Raw genomic sequence first — 9,403 nt, forward strand, 5'->3', positions numbered from 1 at the left:
CAACTATTTAGATGCGGCTCGTCGCTAGCATTCATTTGAGTACTCGCGGAGCCAAAACAGACTTCATATGAAGAAGTTATGCCTATTTTACTGAACAGTGCACAAAACAGATTCCAATCCGAATTCAACTACGAGATTGAGTCTAGATAGATCCGAATTTTGTTTTTTTTCTCCTCTCTTTTTTTTACTTTTTTTTCTCTCGTTTTTTTCTCTATCTGTTTTTTTCTCTCTCCCTCTTTCCAAAACAAACTAGATAAGATGTAGATTGGATCAAGCGAAGATGGGAACGATCTCAACTATGATTATGACAATGAACGGTGGGTAGCACGTGGAGGAAATTGATGGATGGGTGGTGGACAGCGGAAGGGATAATGATGCAGCGGCGACGTGACTAATGTGAACAGAACTCGAAACTCTAAACGACCTAGACACTAAGACCAGCAACTCGACACGACGATGCAACCGATAATTCAACTATGCAAGCAATGAAAAGAAAATTGCAAAGGCTCAGACTGGCTTGGACAAAGGATGAATAGATCTAACTCTTTTTTGTAGATTTTTCTTGGACAATAGGTAAGAAAATAAATCTAATCTAGGAAAACTGGAAATTCTCACCGAGCAACCGGAAAACTGATACCACTTGATAGAGGCGAGGGTCCCAATCTTTCGATTAGATGATAACTATCGATTTGGTGGAGACGACTTTGATGATCCGACTACAAACGTGCACGACGTTGCGCCTTAGCAATCGCTAAACCAATCTCCTGAGGTTACTGACGATGCTGGAAGCACGGTCAGCCTGACCACAAAGGTCTATTCCTGCAAGCAATCAAAGAACGAGCAAGAATATGATAAAGCAATCTGAATATTGCAAATAAATATGAAGTATTGATAATGGTGGGGATCTGGAAGCGGTCTTGGTCTGGTCGTTGGACACAAACGAAGTACACGAAGTTGCAATGGCTAACTTTTAACTAAACAAATCCCAAGGAAAAAGCTACTAGATGGATCTACTTATATAGGAGCAAGGGGTGGCGGCCAAGGAGGTGGGAGGACGTCCCAAGGCAGCCTAAAACTAACCCTAGGTCGTACAAGGCTCATGGGGCCAAGTGGAGGTGATGGAACACCTTTGGGCTTGTAGTTTGACTCGGATTCTGCTGCAACGTCAGATTGTTTCGTCTGTAACTCAACGCTCCGGACGAATTTGAAGGTGAATCCAATTGGGATGGAAAGAGCACGAAATCTAGTTTCCAACAAAAAAAGAATCACCCAATTCGGAGTCCGTATGAAAAAGTTGTTGGCGTTTTGAGTCAGGTATGTCTGTGCAGTCCGAATCTGAATCCAGAACGTGAGAGACTTGGACTCTATCTTCTCTTGGCCCAAAAGTGACGTGAGAGGACTTTTTGAACACAACCTAAACATCTCCTTTTTCCTTATCTTCATATGTGGATTGTACAAATGTCCCATACACCTGCAATTAGACAAAACACAAAAGTGTGTGAAGTATTTTTGTTCTGGATAACATAAATAGACTATTGAATAGTTTGCATTAAAAATCACCTGACAAATATTTATGTATGCAATATTTTTGGTCGTATCCAAGGTAGTCATGTCCTCATCAACCAACAAGCGAACCATGGTCTTCAACGACGATGGCACTTATGACTCCATGAGCGAAGGCGAAATGGAAGCCCTCGAGCAAGTCGCCATGCACCGCCAAGTGAACAATGAAGAAGAACAAGTCTTTTGTGATGAAGACTCAACTCCCGCACTTGTTGTCTCCAAAGTCTTGACTCTCCAACATCACCAAGAAGAAGACCAACGATGCCACATATTCCACACCAAGGCCGACATCAATGGCCGATCCGTCAAGGTCATCATCGATGGAGGGAGTTGTCATAATCTCGCAAGTGAAGAACTTTGCTCCAAGCTCCAATTGCCCAAGACGAAGCACCCACATCCATACAAAGTGCAATGGCTTAGCAACTCCGGCACTATCCAAGTCGAGCATCGAGTGCAAGTATCCTTCAAAATCGGCGCCTACGAAGACACCTTGGAGTGCGATGTCATCCTAATGACCGTTTGTCATCTTCTCCTTGGACGACCATGGAAATTCGATAGAGGAGTCGTCCACAATGGGTGTGCAAACCACTATAGCTTCAAGATGCAAGGAAAGGAGTTTGTGTTATGCCCTATGTCTCCAAGCCAAGTGATCGCCGATAAGCAAGCCACCCATCGTGGAGAGAATGGTGAGAGAGTGAGCCACCAAAAAGAGAGTGAGCGCCACAAGCCCTGATGAGGACATGACTACCTTGGATATGACCAAAAATATTGCATATATGCATATTTGTCAGGTGATTTTTAGTGCAAACTATTCAATAATCTATTTATGTTATCCACAACAAAAATACTTCACACACTTTTGTGTTTTGTCTAATTACAGGTGTATGGGACATTTGTACAATCCACATATGAAGATAAGGAAGAAAGAGATGTTTATTTGCTGTCCAAAAAGTTCTCTCACGTCACTTTTGGCCCAAGAGAAGATAGAGTCCAAGTCTCTCACGTTCTGGATTCAGATTCGGACTGCACAGACACACCTGACTCAAAACGCACACAAGTTTTTCATACGGACTCCGAATTGGGTGATTCTTTTTTTGTTGGAAACTAGATTTCGTGCACTTTCCAACCCAATTCGAATCACCTTCAAATTCGTCCGGAGCGTTGAGTTGTGGACGAAACAATCTGATGCTGCAGCAGAATCCGAGTCAAACTACAAGTCCAAAGGTGTTACATCACCTCCACTTGGGCCCATTGGCCTTGTACGACCTAGATTTAGTTTTAGGCTGCCTTGGGACGTCCTCCCACCTCCTTGGCCGCCACCCCTTGCTCCTATATAAGTAAATCCATCTAGTAGCTTTTCCTTGGGATTTGTTTAGTTAAAAGTTAGCCATTGCAACTTCGTGTACTTCGTTTGTGTACAACGACCAGACCAAGACCGCTTACGGATCCCCACCTTTATCAATACTTCATATATATTCGCAGTATTCAGATTGCTTTATCATATTCTTGCTTGTTCTTCGATTGCTTGCAGGAATAGACCTTCGTGGTCAGGTTGATTGTGCTTCGGCGTGGTCAATAACCTCTCGGAGTTGGTTTAGCGATTGCTAAGGCGCAACGTCGTGCACATTTGTAGTCGGATCGTCAAAGTCATCTTCACCAAATCGATAGTTATCATCTCATCGAAAGATCGGGACACCCCGCCTCTATCAAGTGGTATCAGGTTTCAGGTTGCTCGGTGAGAATTTCCAGTTTTCCTAGATTAGATTTATTTTCTTACCTATTGTCCAAGAAAAAGCTACACAAAAAAAGTTAGATCTGTTCATCCTTTATCCAAGCCAGTCTGAGCCTTTGCAATTTTCTATTCATTGCTTGCATAGTTGAATTATCGGTTGCATCGTCGTGTCAGTTGCTGGTCTTAGCGTCTAGTTCCTTTAGAGTTTCGAGTTCTGTTCGCATTAGTCACGCCACCGCTGCATCATTATCTCTTCCGCTGTCCACCACCCATCCATCAATTTCCACCACGTGCTACCCACCATTCATTGTCATAATAATAGTTGAGATCGTTCACATCTTCACTTGATCCAATCTGCATCTTATCTAGTTTGTTTTGGAAAGAGGGAGAAGAAAAAGAGAGAGAAGAAAAAGAAAAAAAAAGCGTGAGAAAAAAAAAGAGAAGAAAAAAAATCGGATCTATCTAGAATCAATCTCGTACCTGAATTCGGATTGGAATCTGTTTTGCGCACTGTTTAGTAAAACAGGTGTATCTTCCTCATACGAAGTCCGTTTTGGCTCCGTTAGTACTCAAATTGAAGCTAGCGACGAGCCTCATCTAAATAGTTGCAGAAGCTAGCTCAATATTTGACACCTCAAAATCGGCTTCTAAATAGGTCTTTTTGCCCTCTGAAGTTCGTGAACACAGCTTGTTCCAATTTTTCAGGCCAGTTTTAGAATTCTTTGACTCCTCATATTAACTCGGAATTGAGTGATTCTTTTTGCATTGGAAAGCTTTAGTTAGTAGCATTCTTTGAAAGAATTTATCAGAAAATTGGCTCAAACTTTTCAAGAGGAAAATTGGAGAGAGAGTTGTTGTATATCCTGTTTGGCAGTTGTTTTTCATCATTATCTTTACTGCCGTTGTGATCTTCACTTATATCTTGCTGTCCAGAGCTACTTAGTATCCTTCATTGATGCAAGTTGTGCTACGCCGTGACCTCATTAGTGTTCTAGGCTCGCGTCTCTAGTCCGGTCTAGCCTAGGACCAGCACAGTACCGTCGTTGAGCGTTTATTCAACATTGCATCTTTGAATTGATTATTGCTAATCTTTTGCTACCATATATAGCCAACCCAGCTCCACATATTTCTACACCGTGTATACGTACGCTCCCCTGGCAATCGCTTTACTCAATATTCGGAGTTACTTGACACCGCTGGTTGCCGATCACCGCCTGCTGCATGGTAAGAACGTGTAAGACATTGATATTTGCTTTACTGTGAGCGTTTTACCACCACATCCTAGTAGTTATAGGAACATTATTTTTGGGTTTTGTTTCTTGTTCTACTAATCATGACAGGATCCAGAGTCAATTCATGGGCTTCGTCGATCGCGGGAGACGTGCCACCACCTTTGCAAATACCACAACCGTCACGAGAGGTGCACAAACATCCAAATGCACATGATCAGGTTAATATATCTATACCACCATTTAATGGCCGTTTTAAACCTGCTTTATATATTGAATGGGAGTTCGACATAAAAAATATATTTGCTTCCCATAATTTCGATGAACATAAAAAGGTTAAGGTTGAGGTTGGTTCTTTCACTGGTTATGCTTTGGTTTGGTGGAGTGAATGTTGTCGGTTACACCCTGATTATATACCTACTACTTGGGATGATTTGAAACTTGCCATGCGACATACTTTCGTCCCTGCTTATTATACTCGTGACATCATTAAGAAGTTGCAACACTTAAAACAAGGTAGTGAAACTGTAACAAAATATTATGATGATTTACAAACTACCTTGTTGCATTCCTCTTTAAAAGAAAGTGAAGATGATTTTATGGATAGATTTTGGGGAGGATTAAACCGTGATATTCAAGAGATACTAATTCATGAAGAGTGTTATCCTATGGACCATTTGTTTCATCTTGCTTGCAAAGCTGAACAGGAAATAAAACGACGTGTTGGCCACGAGGAGAACAAGCGCACGGTGCACATTCCAAGAGTTGATATGATTGTTCCTTCAACTACTAGGCGTACTATGACAACCACATCCGTTGTTGTCAGGACTACATCACCTCCACCATGTGACACATCGCCCCCGAGAGTGGCTACAGCATCTGAGTTGATCATAAGAGGTAATGACAAAGGTACTGATCTTCCATCTCTACATGAGAATGATGAATGCCTTGTCAATTTGAATGCACCATCTGATGAGCAACACACTACTTTGAACACACCACCTATTTTAGAGGACTACGTTGATAATTTGACTTTGCCATGTGATCAAACAACTGAAATACCAACAATTTTGAGTGCACCCATTGAATTAACTATTGATGCAAAAGAACCAATGTTTAATCATTTTGATATGACCTCTAATCTTGGTGATGAGTCTGTGTTGAATGACTTATTGCATGTTTGCTTATTTAAGCATGTTGTAGCATGTAAATTTGATGCAAGTAAGGTTTATTCACCAATGTTGGGATGGTTTAATGATGAACATTGTCAATCTTTTGAAATGAATAAGAGCTTCACTTATATGTGCAAACTGAGTTGCAATATTTTCATGCCTTCTACTTCTTGTGCTAATTTTTTGGCTTTAGATTTTATGAACTATGCAAGTTACTCATCTATTCATGTGTCATATATGCAAAAATCAAGGGAAGTAAAAATGGATGACATATACATATACAACATGTACACCTTGTCTCTTTTGTTAGCCACATTTCAGATTAAGCAACGCCGAGGACGGGCTTTATTTTCAAGAAGGGGAGGATGATGAGGACATGACTACCTTGGATATGACCAAAAATATTGCATATATGCATATTTGTCAGGTGATTTCTAGTGCAAACTATTCAATAATCTATTTATGTTATCCAGAACAAAAATACTTCACACACTTTTGTGTTTTGTCTAGTGCAGGTGTATGGGACATTTGTACAATCCACATATGAAGATAAGGAAGAAAGAGATGTTTATTTGCTGTCCAAAAAGTTCTCTCACGTCACTTTTGGCCCAAGAGAAGATAGAGTCCAAGTCTCTCACGTTCTGGATTCAGATTCGGACTGCACAGACACACCTGACTCAAAACGCACACAAGTTTTTCATACGGACTCCGAATTGGGTGATTCTTCTTTTGTTGGAAACTAGATTTCGTGCACTTTCCAACCCAATTCGAATCACCTTCAAATTCATCCGGAGCGTTGAGTTGTGGACGAAACAATCTGATGCTGCAGCAGAATCCGAGTCAAACTACAAGTCCAAAGGTGTTACATCACCTCCACTTGGGCCCATTGGCCTTGTACGACCTAGATTTAGTTTTAGGCTGCCTTGGGACGTCCTCCCACCTCCTTGGCCGCCACCCCTTGCTCCTATATAAGTAGATCCATCTAGTAGCTTTTCCTTGGGATTTGTTTAGTTAAAAGTTAGCCATTGCAACTTCGTGTACTTCGTTTGTGTCCAACGACCAGACCAAGACCGCTTACGGATCCCCACCTTTATCAATACTTCATCTATATTCGCAATATTCAGATTGCTTTATCATATTCTTGCTTGTTCTTCGATTGCTTGTAGGAATAGACCTTCGTGGTCAGGTTGATTGTGCTTCGGCGTGGTCAATAACCTCTCGGAGTTGGTTTAGCGATTGCTAAGGCGCAACGTCGTGCACGTTTGTAGTCGGATCGTCAAAGTCATCTTCACCAAATCGATAGTTATCATCTCATCGAAAGATCGGGACACCCCGCCTCTATCAAGCCCAAATTGAGTGCCTCCACGATGAGCGAAAACAAGAACCTAGTTCTATTTGCCACCAAACATGAGATGAGAGAAGTGTGTGAGAACCCATCTAGTTTCCTACACTACGTCCTCGTGTACAAGGACAATGCACCACAAACTAACACTTCTCACACTCTTCCTCTAGTGTTGTCTTCTCTTCTGCAGGAATTTCAAGATGTTTTCCCCGATGACCTACCTCTGGGACTACCTCCACTATGAGGCATCGAGCACCGCATCGGCCTCATCCCTGGAGCACCGCTTCCGAACAAAGCTCCCTACCGCGTCAACCCCGAAGAAACCAAAGAAATTCAAAGGCAAGTAAAGCATCTCATAGATCATCTTCCGTCACATTGGCTCTTATCATTGCAATCTCCATCTCCTTGTAGTATTCTTCAACGCTCTTGGTTCCTTGCTTGAGTTGTTGGAGTTTCTTGAAGAGGTCGCGGTTGTAGTAGGTAGGCACGAAGCGTGCTCTCATGACATCCTTCATTTGTGCCCAAGTAGTGATGGGTGGTTCACCTCTTGCCTCGCGGCTCTCTATGATTTGTTCCCACCAAATGAGGACTTCGTTTATGTTCAACGACCAGACAAAGGCATCAAAGAACCCCACCTTGATCAATAAAGCTTTCCTCTTATATTCGCAATATCCACATTGCAATCTTAGTTTCTTGCTTGTTCCTTGTTTGCCTGCAGGAAAACAGAACTTCATGGTTAGGTTGATCGTGCTCCGGTGTGGTCAATAACCTCTCGGAGTTGGTTTAGCGATTGCTAAGGCGCGACGTCCTCGCACGATCGTAGTCGGATCATCAAAGTCGGCTTCCTCCAAAACGATAGCCACCTTCTCATCGAAAGACGGGACACCTTTGCCTCTATCAAGTGGTATCAGATTTCCGGGTTGCTCGGTGAGATTTTACAGTTTTTTGTAGTTTAGATTGAGTCTGCTCTTCATACCTACAGTCCACAAAAAAGCCAAAAAATTAGGGTTAGTTCATCATATCTGAACCAGTCTGAGCCTTTGCATAGTCTTTTTTGTATTTTGCTTTGTTGAATTTGCGGTTGCATCGTCGTGTCTAGTTGCTGGTTTTAGTGTCTAGTCTTTTAGAGTTTCGAGTTCTGGTCATAAGTTGTCATGCCATCGCCGCACCATCATCATCGCCCCTGCCATCTACCACCACCGCTTATCCGCCACCGATCCATCTCCATATACCATCACTAATCCGTATTCATATACCACCACCAATCTGTATCCATATACCACCACCAATCCGTATCCATATACAACCACCGCTGCCATATCCTACCACCGTATATCCACCACCAATCTGAGTTCGTTTCATATTAGGTTAGTTTTGAGATCCATCTAATTATTGTTTCGTGTTTCCTTGCCTGAGTAGGTTTTGGAAAGAAAAAAAATTCGCAGGCAAAAATATTTTTTCCCTATCCTATATTTAGGCTTTTCTGAGTCTTTTGAGCCACGTGCCATCATAGTTATTTTTTGTCGCACTTTTTCGTCGTCATTGCCCTGATTTCCAAAAAAAAGTCAAAAAAATTATGTGCCCATACTATCAGCTTGACGAGGGAAGAGTTCTGAGACACTCTCCATTATAGTGATTTTTCGCAAAAAAAAAGAGGAGTGCCAAAAAAAATACACAGCGAAAAAAAGTTCCAGAGTGTGCTTATCCCTTGTTTACGTGCAGCGCCATGATTTTGTTAGTGTTCTAGGCTCGTGTCTCTAGCATGGTCTAGCCTAGGACCAGCACAGTACCATCGTCGAGCATTCATTCAACTTTGCATCTCTGAATTGATTATTGCCGACCCTTTTTGCTACCATATTATAAGCCTTCCCAGCTGCACATTCATCTATGTCGTGCGTTTGACTCTCCCTGGTAATTGCTCTATCCAAGCTTTGAGAGTTTTGACTACGATGGTTGCCGATCACCGCCTGCAGCTGGGTAAGAACTGGTAAGAATTTGAGATTTGCATGACGGATTTGTGACACCCATCACCACCTCTTGTTAGTAGTCTGTAGGATCATATTCTTGTGTGTTTCTATTGCTGCTAGCCATGGCAGGATCACAAGCCGACGAGACTGACTGGGAGAACATGACGAATAAGGAGTTTCATGATACATTTCAGCAAATGATGAGTGGACAGGTGCAAGATGTGCTAAACAGATTTGAAGAGAGCATGGAGAAGATAGATGGCATGGAGAAGACGTTCGAAACGAAGCTCGATAACAAGTTTAATGATTTGCTCGCGCGTCTTCCACCACCACCACTGGCTGCACCTAATGCACCTCTACAACAACAACAACAACAACAACAACAATAACAACAACAA

Source organism: Triticum dicoccoides, chromosome 5A (genome assembly GCF_002162155.2).
Source record: "Triticum dicoccoides isolate Atlit2015 ecotype Zavitan chromosome 5A, WEW_v2.0, whole genome shotgun sequence".
Classification (NCBI taxonomy): Eukaryota; Viridiplantae; Streptophyta; class Magnoliopsida; order Poales; family Poaceae; genus Triticum; species Triticum dicoccoides.